At 38.8% G+C, this 20,950-nt stretch overlaps 1 protein-coding gene across 1 annotated transcript in view; it reads left to right on the top strand.

Annotated features, from left to right (window-relative positions):
- The window catches only part of lrp1bb (low density lipoprotein receptor-related protein 1Bb), a 2,167,948-nt gene that overhangs the window by 1,306,317 nt on the left and 840,681 nt on the right, over positions 1-20,950 (top strand). The gene's annotated exons all lie outside the window — the stretch shown is intronic.

Genomic DNA, 20,950 nt, shown 5'->3' with positions numbered 1-20,950 from the left:
ATTCCTCCTGTCCATGTGACTTGAATGTACTTCCGGGGCATAGGGCAAATAATCCTTATTCCTCCCTGCAGCGTCCCCTAGCAGACCCCACAACATCCAGCAGGGTTGGGGATAAAAACTGCATCGTCCAGAATTCCCTGCTGGCATTCGGGGCACCTCCATGCTACAGGGAGGGCTCCACCTGGCAGCCTGGGGGTATTGGCTGGGATGAATGCCGGCCACATGTCACAATATATATATATATATATATATATATATATATATATATATATATATATATATATATATATATATATATATGTCATCTGCATAGCAGTGGTATGATATCCTGTGTGAAAGATCAGCCTTGGCACAGACAGACACAGACTTCAAATGTACAAAACACGCTCTGTTTATTTACAGAACACACAACACCCACACAGTACACAAAATACCACAGACTATATATTCATTTCTCTTCAGACTCCTCTCTCATAAGCTCTGTCCTCTTCCACCCGACTCCGGCTGTCTAATGGAGTGAGGCAGCCCCTTTTATCATGCCCCGGATGTGCTCTAGGTGCTCAGTGATGGTCTTCCGGCAGCACTTGCTAGTGTGGCGGAAGTGCTGTCCTTGCACCCGGAAGCACTCTGAACGTACACAGTTCCTGGTTCGGCAGCACTTCCTGGTGTGGCAGAAGTGCTGTCCTCCAGGGCTCTAGGACCGTCCAGGCGCCCCCTGGTGGTGGCCACGGGTTCCCACAGGGTTGAGCTCTCCAGGTCCGTAGCCCCCCCATACAATCCAGGGGGGCTGCCCTCTTGTGCCCAGGGAAAGATAGTACCCCTCTCCCGGTCTGTCCTTCTTCCAGGTGTCTCAGTGGGGCAGGATCCCTGGTCATCTGCCATACCTGTTAGAAGTGCTCAAAATATGCTCAATACAAGACAAACAATCTTGGTGAGCTAATGTATGCAAAATTCTCAGGACACATCTTGATAAGTGGGCCTTGTTCCAGATTCCTCAACCATGTTTCAATCAGAATTAAAAAAAATCTAACCTAATCTAATCTAATTCTAGACAGAATTAGATCATGGAGCACAAAAGATTTATTCACAATAGATCAAGGGTTAATTAAGGCTATTTTGACACATCAGCAGTAGGGCAGGCTAGCTCAGAGAACAGGCATAACACACTGTGGAAAGCTCCGAGCAGGGGGTTGTTGAGTGTGTTGCTAATTAAAGCAGGAATAATATAAGTCACTTCAGCATAACTGGAGGGCTGTGAGGATGGGGAAGTTGTTAAGGATGTACACATGCCTTATGTGAGAATTCACGCACTTATGCTGACTACTGTAAAATGCAGAATGTTAAGAAGTTCCTCATTAGAACAAGAGCTGAGCAAGTCCTTCAATCGCAGGTTGCACTTTGTTGCTGTTCTCTGCACAGCTTCTACTGTAGAGCTGCTATGTAGTTTTTCCGAATTGCTGTCACCATTGTGTATTTAGAATTGTGTTCTGTTTGTCTATATAACACTTTGCTCATCTCTGCTTTAAACTGCATTTTCCAATTTTTTGCCAATTTTAAAGGTTGTTCATGTCTTTTGATTTGATTTTACAGCCTGTTTGTTATGTCTTGGGTTGTAAAGGTATGCCCTGATATTACAGGGTCATGGTATGAAAGAGAGAAACATGGTCAGAAACAGGCAAAATGAACCAAAACAACTTCCAAATATGACCACAAAAACATAAGTTAAAAAATATGCAAGAAATGGAACTCTTCAATAACTAACACAACAAAAGTAATGAATCTCGGACACTAATAATAGTTCGACAACATCTTATATCATGATGTCACTGGTTCTTATATTGTAGTAAACTGGAATAATTGCTTAAAAAAATAACTAAAAACATATCGAAAATAATGAAAAAACCATTACAATGAGGGTGAAAACAACATATAAATACAGAATTCACACAAATAACGTTAATATTGCATAATGTTTAACCTTCAAATCATAATACTCCTCGGTATTTTGTATTCCAAAATAATGTGGGATCCATCTATGAATTTCATGAGTTTCCATATTATTTAAAAATCAATGCCATTAATATAAATTATAAAGAGTAACAGTCCAAGCACAGACATCAGAGGGACCTCAATGGTGACCCCACTCCAAGGGGATCATTCTCCTCTCATCTGAGCTACAACTGTCTGTCCTATTGACTAACTTAAGTCAACTTCTGATATAATTTTCATTTCAGAAATAATGTTCTTGTGGAACCAAATCGGAAGTTTTTTGAAAGTCTAAGTGACTTATGCTTTATATTTTGGTTAATATTTCACTACGTTCATAATGGCTAACACGGTATAACACCCTTGTACTATTTTGGTTCATGAAATTTTTCTCCAATGAGGACATCTTAATGGTAAGCAAGTTAGGTAAATTATTGAATGTGCACTGTCACTGTTTGAGTGACCTTATGAAAATGGATATAGTTAGTTCAGGGAATGAATGGATGAATAATTCAGTATCATACTTTAGCTTATTAAGTATATGCACATTATTGTGGCAGTCGTAAGTAGGCTGGTCCTAGCTACATCTCAGTTTAATTCTTCAACTACTTATTTTAGTCATCGTCTACTCCTCCTTTCCTTTAATATTGTTCTGCTCTATCTCTCTTTATTTAACCATTTTGCTCACCTTTTGACCTCTTAAACATTTATAACCAACTATGATTTTTCATCAGATTGCAATCTTATTCAAAATGTGTACCCCAACCATTAAGTTTGGAGACAATGTCTTTTTTAAAGGCTTCTTTTATAATCTATATGTTACCGGCAATGCATGAAATGCAGGCATTGTATAGAATGCCTGGCGTGTTTAGGCAAAGTATGAAATATCCAAATTATTTTAATATTATATATACTTTCCCTAGGCATTGTATGTAATACCTAAGCATTATATTTGAATGACAAATGCTATTTAAGCAAAGTATTGTCTTTTGGCATTGCATAGAATGCCTAGGAAATGCGTGACATATTAATCGTTTCATACTTTGACATCCAATTTTCGGCATTTCATACATTGCCAGTAACATATACATAAAATATACTTCCACACAATATCTAAATCCAAACACAGAATTAGTTAATGTTACTGATATTATACAGTATGTAACTTTGTCAGTTGTGCTAAAAAATTCTGATTTGTTTGAGTGTACATAATGTTTTAGTGATTTCATTAAGTCACAATCTATTCTTTGCCTGAACCCTGCTTGCAATCATAGTGTCACGGAGAGCAGAGGCCTAGCCTGTCAGCAGTGGGTTTAAGAACGGGACCACTCCTTGTCAGGGTTGCCAGTCCACAGAAGACACTCTCATTCACACATGCATGCTCAATAATGGCGGCAACTGACCTAACAAGCAACAAAGTAAACTATAAGAGAATGGTCTGTCAAAATCCAGTCCTTTCAATACAACAAAAAACAAAAAAGAGAATTTTTATTCTGCATACTCGAGGCTTGTGTACAACAAATTCAACACTAACAATGTAAATTGGACACCAGAGAAAAGGATTATCGGCAAAATGTAATATTTCCTGCTCTGAAGAGAAATCGCCTATGACCACTTATGTTGTGAAAGAATCTTTGGTTCAAGCAGGATTGTTTTATTTGTGATACAAAATAATTCCATTCCAAAATTTGAAAAGTACTATTTATGACAGACACATTACATTTAAAGTGTAGAGAAAGCGCTGTCTGTTACCACTTATGGATATATAAAATGAATCATGCACTGAAACACATGTCCTATTGAACTAAAGGTGCTTTTCTATTATTTGGCTCTGTCACCCTGTCATTAGCACATATCATTTAGTTTCTTCTATATTTAAAGAAATTCAAAAGGAACATAGATGTGTTTATTTCCAGCTGAATATAAAGTTTGTGAACTATATTGATGGCATGCTTCTTTCATAAAGGGCACTGTAGGCTCTTGCTGTGTAAGCTGATAACCCTCCTGTAAGAAGACAGAATGAATCCCCTGCAGTTAATTTCTCGGCATTAAGAGTAAGAAAGCCACCCTGGCAGGTGCCCAAAGAGGCCAAATAGTTGGATGTTGCCAGACAGATGCCTCAGCTACTGAAACAGAATGATCCCTGCTGCTTTATTGAATTATTGCCTCAAAGGTAATGGAACTGAGGCGATCACAATGCAGGATATCTTGAAAAAGGGCAATAGGAGACTTTGCTGCTTTGAGTGACAGGGAGTACCAGACACAGCACTGAATTGTTCCAAGAATGAAAAGAAGCACAAATACTGCATGTCACTGACATCCAAAACTGCTGTGGCACTACATAGATGTCCATTAAAGTTCATTACTTTAAGGTTAAATATGTGTATTTATTATTTTTTGAAAGATTTTTTTTTCTTCATCAAATATTAATTAGTTGCATTCATAACCCATTTCAGTAAATGGAAAAATGCATAGCACCTGGTTATACTACAAAAATTATATAAAGATGTAACTATCATATAAATAAGAAGAATATACTGCATTTAACTTGTATATACATATATAACAAATATGAACTTTGAAACTAATAGCTTTTGCTGAAAACTTTCATAATTACCCCTAGAACATAATTTCAAAAAAGCAGACTTTAAACAGATGTTTCGTAAGACATCCATTTCCATTTTCCATTGTTATTTAAGTTTGCTGTCTAAACATGTATTTGTCAGTTTTCAAAGATGCTTAACCCATTCTAGAGGCTCATCAGGGGATTGTCAGAGGGTCATCAGGTTATTATAGGCCATGCATGTGGATAGCAGGGCCAGTTTAAAATAACCAGTTAATTTAAATTTTTATTTTAACAATGTTTCAACAACACCTGAACAATGTTAAATATCTACATTTACTCATTCTTTCTAATGTCATATTTAATGCAGTTGTATAGCACTGTGTTCTGTTGTTGGTCTTTATTTTTCAGTCTTTATTTGATATAGCAGCTCTCAGAGATTTTAGATGGTTATAATTCCTAAATTTATAACATAAACTACTCTAATAATGCTGACATTGACAATGCACCGGAAAGCCAGACTTGCTAAGATGCTTAAACTATTCCAGATCCAGAGAATTTTGGTTTTGAATTAGGAATAGAATTAATGAACTACTTATACTTGCTCCGAGGCACGGTGGCGCAGTGGGTAGCGCTGCTGCCCCGCAGTTAGGAGACCCGGGTTTGCTTCCCGGGTCCCTACTGCGTTTGCATGTTCTGCGTGGGTTTCCTCCGGGTACTCCGATTTCCTCCCACAGTCCAAAGACATACAGGTTAGGTGGACTGATGATTCTAAATTGGGCCTAGTGTGTGCTTGGTGTGTGTGTGTGCGCCCTGCGGTGGGCTGGCGCCCTGCCCAGGGTTTGTTCCCTGCCTTGCGCCCTGTGTTGGCTGGGATTGGCTCCAGCAGACCTCCGTGCCCCTGTAATTAGGATATAGCGGGTTGGATAATGGATATATGGATTATACTTGCTCCGATTTACAAAATTAACACATTAGTTTCTACTGAAATAAAATCATCACAACATAATTTTGTTTTCTAAATTATCATTATTTATTATCAATAGTTTTGTCATCTGTAGCATGTTCCTTCATGCCAATAAATTCAGATAATATGATATACATCTTTATAAAACAAAAAAATTAAGTGTTTTATACAAAATGTAGAAAGCTGCCTAATTTATTCCATATTAATGTTACATGCAACACAAAGATACTGTGGCAGAACCTGAAGCAAGCCATTTTTGCTTAAAAGTCTGCCAGTGTTTCTAAATTAAAGCAGTTCTACAGCAATATGAAAGACTAATATTGAATTATAGGAAGAGTTTGATTGTAGTCTTTGCAGTTAATGTTGGCACAACCAGTTATTAAATGTAAGGGACAATTACCTTTTCACATAATGACTGATAAAATGTTTCATTCAGTATATGGCATAAGTTAAAAAAATGTGTTTTCTGTTACTCACGTTCCCTTTGTCAAATATTTGATTTAGGTTTAAGACATGAAAATATTCTGTGTCAAAAATGTGCAATAATAGAGGAAATCAGGAAGGAGATAATATTTCTTGACATGATTGCATACAGGCTTTTTCTTTAATGTTATGCAACTGAAAAGCCAATTTAAAAAATATGTATTTGAATGTTAAAATATTTAGCATTTTGTAGCCCATGTGCTACCTTTAAAACCAAATGCTGTATATTTGTGCATTAAGCAATCAAATAATAAATAAATGAATGACTTATTGCACTATACTTATTAAATAATACACAGCATGTCCACAAACAGCTGTTGAATACTTTTTAACCGCAATTGTACAACATTTAGAATCAGTTTTATAGCTTAACATGTTTAGGGTTGTAGAAATCTGTTACCAGTCCAGGAGTAGAAGACATATGGCAGGAATGATTCTAGGATGGGCTGTCATTCCATGAAAAGGCACAGGGACACTCTCCCAGGCTCACTCATACCATGCCATTTTAGAGCTGTCAGTTAATTAAACGCACGTCTTTAAGATGAACAAGGAAAAGTTTAGTACCAGGCATAAAACCTGCACAGGCATGGAAAGAATGGAAAAAAATCCAAGAGTTGTGCAGCTATGGGACAACAGAGCTATCTTATCTCTCTATTATAAAAAAAATCTTGGAAGGAGACGAGATGTGATTTTCTCAGAGAGACACTTAGACGTCCTGTGAGACGAGTCCACACCCGGGGCCGTAAATAGAGGACAAAGAGTAGATGTCAAAGTAGAACATCGTAAAGAATTCAAAAATGTTGGCGCAGTACACATGAAGAGCAGATTAGAGATAATAGAAGTACGAAAATTCAAAAGTCTCAAAAAAAGGATTAGAAAGATTGCATTCGCGCAAACAAATGAAAATTATTTCTCATTTAAGTTGTGAGATCAGTTTGCAAATATAGAGTTTTTGTTGTATTTTACCTATTTTGTTTAGGTACAAGTAAGTAAGTCTATCGTCCATAATAAACATTTGTTTGGACTATAGCTTTTAAGCTACAATTTAAAATTTTATATCACATTGCAATTGCAGTGTAAACATTGCAAGTGAAGTAGAATCATAGAACAAATACATTATTTACTTCACAATTATTTAGTTTGATTTGCAAAATTGTTATATAGTTTTATTTTTAGTGCAAAAAAAATAATTCTTACATTGCTCCATTTTAGTTCTTCTTAACCAAATTTCCATTCTTCTAACTATCCATTTTTGAACCGATTTAAATCTAAGCTGGGGCAGAGCCTATTACAATAGCACTGTGTGTTAAACAGACACCAGCTCTGAATGGGCAGCCAGTTAACTCAAGCTTGAATCAAATGAAACTTAATGTGTTTAGGTGTTTGGGTGTCTGCGTTTATTAGTTACAGTCGAATTTATAAAAATATTTGCAGAATGCCATGTAGGGCTGCTCCCTGCCTTGCACCCTGTACTTCTGGGATAGGCTCTGGTTAACTGTAACCTTAAACAAATTAATCAAGCATTCACAGTAAATGCTTAATGTGTATTGAAATGATTTTTGAAAGGTACACCTAGATACACTTTTAAGCATCTAAGCAGTTTAACTAAAGTACTGTTTTACTGGTTTGAAACCTCTAGATACATAAGGAAAAAAGTGCAGTTCCTGTGTCACATGGCAGCTTGCCTTTGAGGTTTACAAAGACAAGTGTCAAATAAATTTGCATGTAATAGAACAGAGTCTCTGGTATTTCAGTTGGTAGAGTTTGCAGTCAACAGTCAGGACTACAAATTGAGATATTTCATCTTAATCTCACTGCTGTGTTTAATAAACCTGACCATAAAATGCACTTAAAGCACTGGTTCTCAATCTCATTCGTTAGGACCCCCACGTGGCTGCAGGTTTTTGTTCCAAACAGTTTTAAAACCAGTGAATTATTTTCCCCTTTAACTGATCTCATTTAATTAATTGACTTTTTGTTCTTTTTTCTTATTCTGCATTTTGGAAAGCATAGTGTCATAATTTTTATATTTATCAGACCTTTAGAAATATATGTATTTTTGCTATAACATTAAATGCTTAACTCACTTGAATTGTTTCCTTATTAATTTGCCTTTTTCAGTGTAGTTTGGTCCTTTAGTTGTATCCTAATAATGACAGTTCTCAATGAGCAGAGCAGACATCCAGGCATTAGGCTATATGCACACTCTAGTCCGGATTCTGCTGCAGTTCTGGCGCTGATAACAAAACAGACTAGCTATGGCATTTGTCACCTGATTGCTTCAAGAAATGCCCAGACTTATAGTAAACAAGGTAAGCTGCATTATTCAAACATTGTGCCAAACGTCAGGAGTTAAAAAGGAAAAGGGCTTCAAACTATAGATTTCAAGCTACATCCACAATTATGAAGGTAACATCCAGACGTATTGAAAACTTGCGTCTACTATGAACTCACATGAACTTATTTGACTATATTAGGCTTCTTTAAAAAATAGAATTTCAATTATTAGTCATGAAAATTTATTCTGGAACAGTTAAATATGTATGTAAGCTTAATACATTACAACATGAGTCTGACAGATTTTTTTACCTTGTAAAAAAATGTGAATATCTTTGTCTGAACCAGCAAAACGGTGACTGCCAAACCAGTGGTTCACTGTAAGGGTCTCAATGTGTTTCCTCAGCTGGAAGATCTCTCTGAGAGACACGTTTCCATCAAGTGCTAGGTCGACCACTGCTGGATCCTCCTGTTCTCCCAGTGTGTCATTCTCCGTCAGTCACTTTCTCCTTTCCCAAACCACCGGTCCTGCATGGGGAACAGAGAAATTGCTCCACTCAGAAAATGCAGGAACCACTCCCTTCTTCAACAGTTGCCACTCTGTATCAGACCCTGGCTCATGAAAATCCTTTTTCGTGGGAGCTAACCGTAAAGCTCTGTCTCCGGATAATGATGATCCATTTAGAGCATCAGAGGGAAATGTATAAAAACTAAGTACCTTGTTATACTTACCGGAAGCTCGACATAAAGGTACACAACAATGTACAGCTGTAGAGCTGTCTGTATGCTGAAACTTAAATTTCTTTTTCTCGGACATTCTCACCATTAAACAAAAATCACAACTGCAATATAGACAATGGAAGTGACTGAGCTGGTTGCGATTTCACCAGATGTATGTCAGCATTACTGTGTGCATATAGCCTGTTGACACAGAATATTGAAATACTACAACTACTTCAGTGTTAGATGCACTGACGTGCTCATTAGTACAGTAACTAATGGATGAAATTAGCACAACACCTGGAAAAGCAGAATGAAAATGATGATGATGGCAATTGTTTACCAATATAGCAGACATAAAATACATGGTAATAAAACTCTTAGTTTTGTAATTTCTACATTGACCCCAAATTATGCAACTGGGTAATAGAAGTTTACTTAATTAGGCTACTAGTCCAATTAAAAACAGAAATTGGTAGGAACAAAAACATTCAGCCACCTGAGATCCCTAAGACTGATTTTGAGAACCACTGATTTCAAGTATCTGGAGAACTTTGAAGGTAGTTATTGAACTTGCTACTTTTGGATGTACTCCTACCTCTCCACACACATGCCCTTTGCTGTCTCTGGTGATGGATGATGCTTCTGTTGGCCCGTTTCTGTTCAAGGTCAGTATGTTGTCACTGGGGTACGTACATGACCACAAGTTCCATTTATAATCTGTTTACACTCAACTATACATATGACAGTCTCAAACATATTGCTTCATTGATGCTTGTTAATATTCTACACAGAAATAAAAATAAAACTGTTTTGCTGCTTGTAGGGGTCTGCAGCTTAACTGATCAAACTTGACTGGTCCTCTCTAAATCTAGGCTACAGATATATATGTCCTCATTGTCCACTGTCACCAGCCTTGCAATCATATTGGTATCATGCTCAGTAGCACCCCAAATTATCAAACTTATATTTTGCAGGACTCAGGGTATATTTCTATTACAGTACTTATAAAACACTGCTAAAGTCTGACCCTTCCCCTGCTCTTTTGATCCAGAAATAATCTGTCATGGCCATCACTGCATCTTGAATGAATTACTGATATCCTCCCTTAAAGTATTGATAGATCAACAAGTCTGGTTAAACCAAAGTATAATGAACACATTTAAATGAACACGTCTTAACTACACAGGCTTTCTGTGTATCAAAACATTACTGCTGACTGTTGATTCTAAGTTTGTCTGACATTGTTACATGCCTCATGCCAGCCCGCCAGAAAAATAAAATCCTCCGATAATGGCTTTCTCAATAATCCAAAGTCTATTTGTGCACATTTTTTCAGCACTCATTATGCTTTGTTGGTGATGCTCTCTGAAGAACTCTCCCTAGCTTTGTTTACAAATCTCCATCAGAGACCACTTTCACTTCTAAGCTTAAAAAATCACTTTTTTAATCTTGATTTTTATTCTGCTATACCTGTAATCATATTTTCTAATTTGAATTTCCTTTAGTAATGTTGCTTATTCTGACATGTCTGCATTGTCATCATATGCCAATAGCCTACCTTCTTCTATAGGTCTGTCTCAATTAACATCTACCTCTTGAAAAAAGTTCAAAGGACAAAATGTGTCGAAATCAGAAATTGGTTTAAAACTATTCACAGATCCTAGAACTAGCCTAAAAAAATTAACTTTATGAAGAGTTTACAAACAAAAGTAGCCGCCTTAACCCTTAATTACTCACACCATTTCTCATCTCATAAGTATTTGTGTGGTGTACTTTATGCATCAGTATTAAAATGGCTATTTATATGCATGCTCTGAGGTTGTAATATAAAATATTGCAATAATTTTAAATTGTATATGTTTTTAATGTAATTTAACGGCATATTACTGAATAGTATGACACTGTCTAGGACTACCTGAAAATAAACCTGATCCACTTCTCCAGTGCTCATTTGTCACCAGTCACTCTTTCATCCACTGCAGAATTTGCACATGTATCACATTTCACTTCAGTTGTTGAATGTTCTTTGCAGACAAAGTCATTGCAAGAAGGACATCTCATCATTGTCATACATACGTACTGTAAGTACCCACGTAGTGTACCAAATGCACCATATGGAAATGGACTGCATCCACTCATAAAACTGGCTGGGGGCACACTGTAGTGGGGGCGTACTTGTAGTGAATCAAGCTGAGGATACATGGCAGATGCTGTCGGTAGGTTCAAGTAAAAGGACGTTGGACAAAAATTACTGTGTACAAAATATACCAGCGCGAGTAGCTATGGATTAAATAAGAAAAGCAAATAAAATAAGAAAACATATTGATGAAGTTCTAAAGAAATTAAAAGGTTACACCACAGGTACAGGTGACAAAAATTGCAACAAAATATCAACTAGGCTGTATTTCAAAAGTAAAAGTCTATCAATTCTAAAAAGATCAGGCAAGCTCACAATGTGACCATGCTTCTGAGACCCAAAATGCCAAGAGATCTCCTATTGCCATCTGGGATGCAAAATCAATATCACATTGTGAGATCATATATCGGCCATGTGGACACTCCCCAGTGTCATAATGTAGTGATGATCTTTTATCCCAAAAAAGCAATAAAAAGCAAGTGGTAAGCTCAGAGATATGTAGGTGGATGAGCCAATGGTGCCCTGGATAGTTGACTGTCTGTTTGGCCGACCACAGTTTGTGAGAGTCGAGGACTGTATTTCTGATCTGGACGTGAACACCACAAGGAAAAGTCCTGTCTCCTTTTCTCTTCACTATGTACACTTCTGGCTACAAATACAACACCGGGTGTTGTCACTTGCAGAAATTCTCAGATGATTCTGCATTTATGCGGATGTATTGAAAAAGGGGATGAGACATATTATAGGAGTCTGCATAATGCCTCACTGGGACTGTGACAGTCAAGTCAGAAGATTTCATTCTTTTTGGTTTTCTTGCTTTATAGTCATTCTGGTGTGTGTTCAAACCAAAGTGTGTGTATTTTTATTTATTGATTAATTTACTTACTTATTGTATCTACCTATTTATGTGTTTATTTATTTAAAAAGCTTCTATAAAAATTCAAATTTCCCTCTGGGGACAAAATAAGTTCTATTGTCAAACAAACTCTTATGAAATATCTTCAGTAATTTTTGTTTTCTTCCAAGTCTACACTTTAACTCCACTGAATTATGTTGCATTATGTGGGTAAAGAAAGGATATTTTAGGTGTGGAGTGACTATGTCGTGGATCTGGAGTTGGGAATGTAGGTGTGAAGAGAAATTAGATTCATGACAGGAGAGAGCTGGAACAAAATAAAGACACCCGGTACTCTACCTCTCCTCCAGAGTCGATGTTTTAAATTCAATTAGATATTATCCTACAATTGGAAATTTAAAACTCAGCAGTTCTCACAAGCAAAAAGACTACCAGTCTCTCAATTGTAAGCTGTTTGAGCATTAAATTATACCTATTGTGCAAATAGGTCCATGCATAGAATTATGCAAAGGAATGCAAGTATGCACGTCAAAATGATTTATTTACTGTATTTAACTTTACACACAGACGAGTGTGACACACGTCTTTATATCAATAAACGTTTAACAGTCAAATTTATATTATTTTATATTCCAAGTGTTCAAGGGATTTCAGTGTTTTATAATTATGTATGTTGGCAATTTTTTGTACACTTGTTTAAGCCTTTTTACTTAACGGTTATTTCCCATTGTTGGTTTTTTGAGACACTGAATATGAATTATGCATTTATTTTTGCAAAATAAAAAAGTACTAAATAAAAGTACTAAGAAAAGTACTTTTCTTAGGTTTTGATGTGATTTTGTGTTGCCATGCTATAGAATGTGGTCTTAGAAGTTATGTGGCTCTGAGAATCAGCACATTAAATGCATCGCTAACTGAACTTGCTGATATTTAAACAAAGCAATCTTTATTCGTGTATTATTTTTGCCCTTTAGACTTCTTGACTTTTGCTTTTGAATTTCTTTCTACAATTCTTCAATATCAAATTGTGTATAGACATACGATAGAACTGATGATGAGAATTTTTAAGACGCCAAAACATTCTAGAAAGTAGCACACCAGTTATGGATGATCAATGGGAGAACACAAAATACAAACAGTACAAATGTAAAGGAAACACTCTCACAGCCTCTTGTCTTCCCTTCATGAGCATGGAATCCTTTTAATCAGGTGACAAGGCTACAGAACTTGCCACTTCTCTAACTCTCTTTCCTGCCGGAGAGCCATTGCCCTTCTCACCTCCTAACTCCATACTCAAAGAGCCACTAATAAGAAACAGCTCTGAAATCCTATACAGTAACCCCTCCTCCATCGCGGGGGTTGCGTTCCAGAGCCACCCGCGAAGTAAGAAAATCCGCGAAGTAGAAACCATATGTTTATATGGTTATTTTTATATTGTCATGCTTGGGTCACAGATTTGCGCCGAAACACAGGAGGTTGTAGAGAGACAGGAACGTTAATCAAACACTGAAAACAAACATTTGTCTCTTTTTCAAAAGTTTAAACTGTGCTCCATGACAAGACAGAGATGACAGTTCTGTCTCACAATTAAAAGAATGCAAACATATCTTCCTCTTCAAAGGAGTGCGAGTCAGGAGCAGAGCATGTCAGAAAGAGAGAGGAAAGCAAACAAATCAATAGGGCTGTTTGGCTTTTAAGTATGCGAAGCACCGCGGTACAAAGCTGTTGAAGGCGGCAGCTCACACCTCCTCTGTCAGGAGCAGGGAGAGAGAGAGAGAGAGAGAGAGAGAGAGAGAGAGAGACAGAGAAAAACAAAGTCAAAAATCAATACGTGCCCTTTGAGCTTTTAAGTATGCGAAGCACCATGCAGCATGTCGCTTCACGAAGCAGCTGCACACAGAAGGTAGCAACGTGAAGATAATCTTTCAGCATTTTTAGACGAGCTTCCGTATCGTCTAGGTGTGCGAACAGCCCCCCCTGCTCACACCCCCTACGTCAGGATCACAGAAAGTCAGCGCAAGAGAGAGAAAGAAAAGTAAGTTGGGTAGCTTCTCAGCCATCTGCCAATAGCGTCCCTTGTATGAAATCAACTGGGCAAACCAACAGAGGAAGCATGTACCAGAAATTAAAAGACCCATTGTCCTCAGAAATCCGCGAACCAGCAAAAAATCTGCGATATATATTTAAATATGCTTACATATAAAATCCGCGATAGAGTGAAGCCGCGAAAGGCGAAGCGCAATATAGCGAGGGATCACTGTACAAGGATTTTGTCCTATATTATATAGTGTTTAAGAAATTTTGATTTTTTTATGTGTTAATTTTTATGTAAAATAGCGCATTAAGTAATTCAACACATTCTCATATAAGGTGAATTAAAACTAATCAAATGTTGTTAAACATTAACATTTAACCCCATCTGAAATGATTCCTGTAACATTTCCAGATTTACATTGGATGCAATCATATATTCTGTTTATGTTTATTTGGATTATACCTTTGTTTTAAAATTAAAAATCACTGTTGATCAATGTGCTCCTGAGACAAATTAGTGTTGGCAATAATAAACTGCATTTGATGGCGCAAGGCCAATCTCATTATCACCCTCACTGGGTGAGAAAAATTTCATCAATCTAATGAGGTAGAATCCAGCCGTATGCAACTCTCTAATAAATATAACTTTTTTTATTCCTTTGACATTAAAAGTTGTTGTTTGAAAGCAGAAATTGTGAACCAAATTACATTTAAATGCATTAATCAAATTTTATAACAACACTTGTGATGTGACTTGAACATATATGAGGAGGTCAATGAAACATTTTGACTAAACATTTATGTGGTATTTGTTTTTAAATTTAACTCTTTTTACAGTTGAAAGAGTATCTAGTTTTATAACTGTGTTCATTTTTAAGTTAATGTTCATTTTTTAGTTTTACATTTGTTTTTTTTGCTTTTGGCACTGCCTCCTGCTAACTGTTGGTGCTCCCAAAGCTTTGGGGTTGTATGGGCTCGGGCATACGCCTGATATTTTTAGGTCACATGGGTGAACACAAGATGAACTGGGCAGAGAAATATACCTACTTCTATAATAATAATAATACATTTAATTTATATAGCTCCTTTCCCATGCTCAAGGCATTTCACAGAGTTTAAGATAGAATGGCAGGGTATACAGTATATCACATTGTACAAACCAGATAAATAAATAAAGAAGATTAAGACAATAAATTCAGAGAAAAAAGCCTAACAGACAACATAATTGGTGGTCTAGCACACACACATAGGTTACATGAGCATCTTGACATCAAGGTAAACTGAGAGAAGGGTAATAAAGTCAAGTAGAGCTAAAAGCCTTCCTGAACAGATGAGTTTTGAGTTGTTTTTTAAAAGAATTCATGGAGTCAGCTGACCTGATTAATTTCGGTAGGTCATTCCAGAGTCTGGGCACTATACATGCTGAAGGCCCTGTCACCCATGGAGTGTAGGTTAGTGTGGGGCACAACAAGATTGCCAGAATCAGAGGACCTTAGTGGGCGGACAGGCACTGATGTAGTCGTTTAAGGCTTTGTAGGTTATTAGTAGGATTTTATTTTCGATTCTGTAAGACACAGGGAGCCAGTGATGATGGAGCAGGATGGGTGTGATGTGCTCGCTGTTGGTGGTCCATGTAAGGACTCTTGCAGCCGAGTTTTGAATAAGCTGGAGCTGTGATATAAGATTAGAAGGGGCACCTGCCAGCAGCGAGTTACAATAGTCGATACGGGATGTGATAAAACCATGGACAAGTTTCTCAACATTAGAAAAGAAGAGGAAGGAGCGAACACGGGATATGTTACGGAGGGGAAAGTAAGAAAGTTTCTTAATGTGGTTTATGTGAGCGGAATAAGAAAGGGAGGAATCAAAAATGACACCAAGATTCTTTGCAGTTGAAAAATCACCACCAAGATGGACTGGGAAGGAGCTCGTTTGATTAAGTTGCACTTTAGTCCCAATTTGCAGGTTGTCAGTTTTGCTGCAATTTAATTTTAAAGAGTTTTGCTCCATCCAGGTATTAATTTCACTGAGGCAGGTTGTGAGCTGAGAAAGCTCTGATGAAGTTCCACTTTCAACATTGAAATAGAGTTGAGTATCGTCTGCATAATAATGATAACCCAGTCCATAGCTACGAATAATATGGCCAAGGGGAAGCATGTAAATACAGAAAAGAAGAGGGCTGAGGACAGAGCCCTGAGGAACTCCTTGTATGACTGGCACTGTGCTGGACCTGCTGTTGCCAAGACTAACAAACTCTTGCCTATCAGTCAGATAGGACTTGAACCACTGGAGGGCAGTGCCAGAGATACCCAGCATGTTCTCCATTCTGGACAGTACAATGTCATGTCTGACAGTGTCAAATGCTGAATACTTCTAGAAATGGCATCAAAAGGATTAACAACATCTGTTCTCATTCAGCAAAACCAATTAGTTACCAGTATTATACCTTTAAATTCTAAGCAGATAGCAAACATATGATCACGTTCCCCTCCAAACCAACATCATCTGTATTTTGGAGCAGATATACACTTCCTAGTGTATTCAAACTCTCATTGGTATGTGTTTTATGTGACCAACTGTTAACCTGATATCCTTTTCACATTACTTTATGTGAATGTTGAAGCAGAAACCTTTACAATATTTAAGATGTATCTGGATGAGATATCAGGACAGCTTAGCTTTTAGCTAAGCAAACATGTGTGATGGACTGAACGCTCTCCTCTTGTTTGTCAAATAGCTTATGTTTCTGTGTTCGTATATGTGTTATTTAGTAAGATGATGCCATTTCTTAGTCAGAAATATTGTATGTTGGAAGATCTATTAGTTGTGTTGTCTTTATTATAGTAAAAATTGACATACTTCACCTCTAAGCATGTGTTACCGCCATTCCCTTAGCTGGGATTGAATTCTGGCACTTGGACCTGCAGCTGCATAATAATGAACTGTTTGAGCTAAATAACAAAAATATATTTAGCTATGGCATCTAATGTCATTACGGTGTACAGTGGCAATGCTGTTACTGCTCTGTAACACTACACAGTCACCTTTGTACACTTTGAAAATATTAAGCAGGATGCCTGGAAGGAGTGCATTCTAAGCTTGGCAGAGGTGGCGCAGAATCTAAGCTGGTGAAGTTTATAATGTACAAAACTGAGTGTAAGAGGTTAGTGCAATTAGTGTATGGTCATGCAAAGCTATTAACCTTGATGACAAATATTGAATTTATCACTACTACTGAGCTGGCATCTTACCTTCTGGAATTGTTACATGAACAATGACTGAACATAGATACAAATATCTTTGTCCTTTTATTGTCTGCCCTCAGTTCATTAAATGTGATGTTGTGGAGTCCATAGCCTATTCTGACAGTGTCAGGCACAAGGCAAGAATCATATCTAGATGGGGTATCAATTCATACTTATACACTCAAACCAGGCCACTTCAGGGTCATCAATTAACCTAACCCACCATGTTGTTCAAATCACAAAGGAGCACCTGAATAACTTCAGAAAAATGTAGACAACATAGAGACAACATTCATACTCTACACAGAAAGTGTCTAGTCTGTGATTTGAATCTAGAGGCATGTTCTTTGTCTCACCCATAACTCGTATTGTTTCACTTAGAGGATGGATGGGTGGGCACAATTTGTTGGATTAATAATGGTGAAATGTGGGCACAGTGGTGTAGATGTTAGTGCTGCTGCCTTGTTGATCCTGCATCCCAAGCTTGATTGCTGTCTGTGTGGAGTGCGCATGTTCTCCTCATAATGTTTTTGCAGGAATTCTGCTTTCCACTCCACAATCCCAAGATGTGTGTAATAATTAGTTGGAAACTGTAAATTAACTCATTGTGGGTGTATGTGTGAGTGGGCTCTGCAATGAACTGGTGAAGTTTCTTGCCTTGCACCTAATGCTGCGGGAATAGACGTATACTGCTCATGACTCAAACCAGATTAAGCAGGTTTCTGAATGTCATGTTATCATTACAAAATAAAGTGTAATTAATATAAAAAAAATTATATATTAAGGAAAAGCAGGAATGAGTATGCTTTGATCTATAGTGTTTAAAAAAAGCATTTGTCACATGCTAATGCAAACTTCTGGCTGCAAATGCACAAAATACAATATTAAGAATTTGATTTGCAAATGTTGAAGTGTTAAACAAGACCTTCAAAAGCAAGTGCTGTTTCATTAGCACCTCACATTCCTTATAAAAACTGACAGCATTTAATTATATGCTAAATGAATGAACTTAAAGAAAGAAGGTTGAAATGTAATTTGTAGAAAGTGTCAAAACCACTATAGGATTAAAGATGTTCTTCTACATTTTGATGATCCAGTAGTTGGCAAGAGGGAAGATCAAAGGGCTTGCAAACATATCTAATAAAGTAAATTATAGAATTACAGTCAAAGGGTTCACAGATGTTAAAAGAGGTATCCATTGTGTTTTTAAATAGATTTTATTAGGTGAACTTAAACTTTAGAGAGTTTGATTACATAATGAAGCATTAAACAGTTACCTTACACTCTCAAAAGATGAGAAGAAATAAAAAATGTTCACAGTTAATGTTCACATTCTGTACAACTCGATCAGCTCAGAACACCAATCAGACTCTTCACTCCATGTTTCCATCAGTGTTTATAAGTTGATTCAAGGAAGCCATTAAATAACTTGCATTAAGAAAGAAGCCTCTTTCTGGTTCTGTAATATAAAGCATAATACAGTTATACATGGAAAATAAATTTTGATCATTTAATCTGATTTTTATATATATTTGGGTGCTGAGTTCATAAGTAACAACCATTTTTTTCTATCATGTAGCTTTTGTTCATAAAACACATTTTCTAGTTGAAAATTATAGCTTTTTTATTGTTTTCACACTATAATTAAATATCAGCATTTATTTTAATGAAAATGTGTTTACATTTAATGTATTATAATATCAGAATCTATGTTTAAAGCAAAACTGTTATTTTATTCAATAATAATGTCAGAATGTAACTGGAATTGAACACGGTGATGAGTCATAGCAGCAGGTAGTTCTTAAACCACCAATGATACTTTTCAAGCATTGGGAATGGCCAGCTAGAGAAAAGCTACGCCTTTGTGCCAAAAACATCATCAGACTTAACCTGTGTGGAAAGTGGCCCAGACACACACAGGCAGACATTGATGGTTCACCCAACACACGTTTATTCACAAACTCCATTTACAAAAGTGCCACACAACCCCAAAACTCCCCCAAAGTCCAGGCGTCACAATGCCTTGCCTCTCTCTTCAGGCCGCCTCCTTTCCTCTCCTCCTGAGCTCCGTCTTGCTTCCTCCCGACTCAAGCCATTGAATGGAGGGAGGCGGCCCCTTTTATACACACCCGGACGTGCACCAGATGCCTCCCGATTAGCTTCCGCTGGCACTCCCAAGTGTGGCAGAAGTACTGGCCTCGCACCCGGAAGCACTTCGGGTGTCCCTGGTCTTCTTCCCTCTAGCACTTCTGGGTGTGGTGGAAGTGCTGAGGGCCAGGTCTCTTCAGGCATTGGGGCACCCCCTGGTGGTGAGCATGGGCCCCTATTGGGTTGAACTTCTAAGCTCTGTTCCCGTGGTCCCCAAAGCCACCAGGGCGGTCGCCCCCTCGTGGTCTGGAGGAGGTGTAATCCCTCCTCCAGTCCTCCTGGGCGTCCCGGCAGGGTACCACCCCCAGCCACTCGCCACAGTGCCCCACCGCAAGCTGAGACCCCAAGGGGCCAGCAGCCTGTCCTGCAAGGGCAGGTCTTCCACGGCGGGAAGCTGACACACTCCACTCCAGGGCCCGGTCCTGCAAAACATAAATCAGAACAAGGGGTGGAGACGTTGCCCTGACGCCGCCACTCAGCGTCTCTCTGCTTCATGTACAGGCAATGCTCCCCCATCTGACCAACACCCCGGTGCTTGCCACTTCGGCCCCCCTTCCGAGACCTCTGTGCCCCCCATGTTGGGACATCGGATGGGACTGCACGCGCCCCTGTCACCTCAGCCGGCTTTGGGGTTTACCTCTGCCTCCCCAAAGGGCGGCCCTTCTCTGGACGTGAGCGGCCTGCCTCACGTCCTCCCTTATCGGAGGAAGCGGCTCTCATCCTTCGATTCCTCCTCTTTCTCTAGGACACTGTGACAGTTTTGGTCTCCCTATGGGAAAGGTATAGACCCTGTCCCATCTGCGTTCCTGTGGAGCGGCTTGAGAGCGTTGCTGACTCGGGGAATAGGGCACTAGGACCCGCGGCACACATCATCCGGTGTCCTGTTTGCCCTCTCGCTCTCTCCCCCTTTACCACGCAATCGGTTCCCACCACCGCGTCCACTATCGGAGCCCCTCCCCCTACTTGAATCCGATCACTTTCGTCACAGTTATTTTCGGTGGGGTCTCCCTTATTCTTTACGGGGCTGGTTCTACTTACCTGCCCCTCCATGTCCTTCTGTCTGAAGACTCCAGTGTCGCGCCGATCCACCCACTGCCGCAGCGTCATCACGGACGCGACTGCCTTCACCTCCAGCTCCTTCAATCCTTTACGGACGCGTATCACCTGCAAAAGCGACTCTGCGGGCTGAAGGCACCCTTCCAGCTCACACAGAGCCGCCGGCAAGCACAGAAAGTCAGCCGATGGTGGACTTACCTGTTGATCAGTCACACATGCCGGCTTCTTCCTGTGGGGCCTCTCCTCCGGCCCAATCGGGTGCTTCCCCGGCTCGGGATGGACATTCCTTGGTCCCGCCTCCATCCAATCATTGGCAGGCACGCAAGACACACCGTCCAATCCCTTGCCTGTCTCGGGGAGTGACTTCCGGTCCGCGGCCATCTTGCCTCCCCTCCTTCTGGTGCGGTGACGAGCCTCCGGGCAGCTCCGCAGCTGCCATGGCTTTTTGTGCTGCACCTTCTGCTCCTCAGCAGCT

This window comes from Erpetoichthys calabaricus, chromosome 8 (genome assembly GCF_900747795.2).
Source record: "Erpetoichthys calabaricus chromosome 8, fErpCal1.3, whole genome shotgun sequence".
NCBI classification, from domain to species: domain Eukaryota; kingdom Metazoa; phylum Chordata; class Cladistia; order Polypteriformes; family Polypteridae; genus Erpetoichthys; species Erpetoichthys calabaricus.
This window is presented reverse-complemented; position numbering and strand designations above follow the sequence as displayed.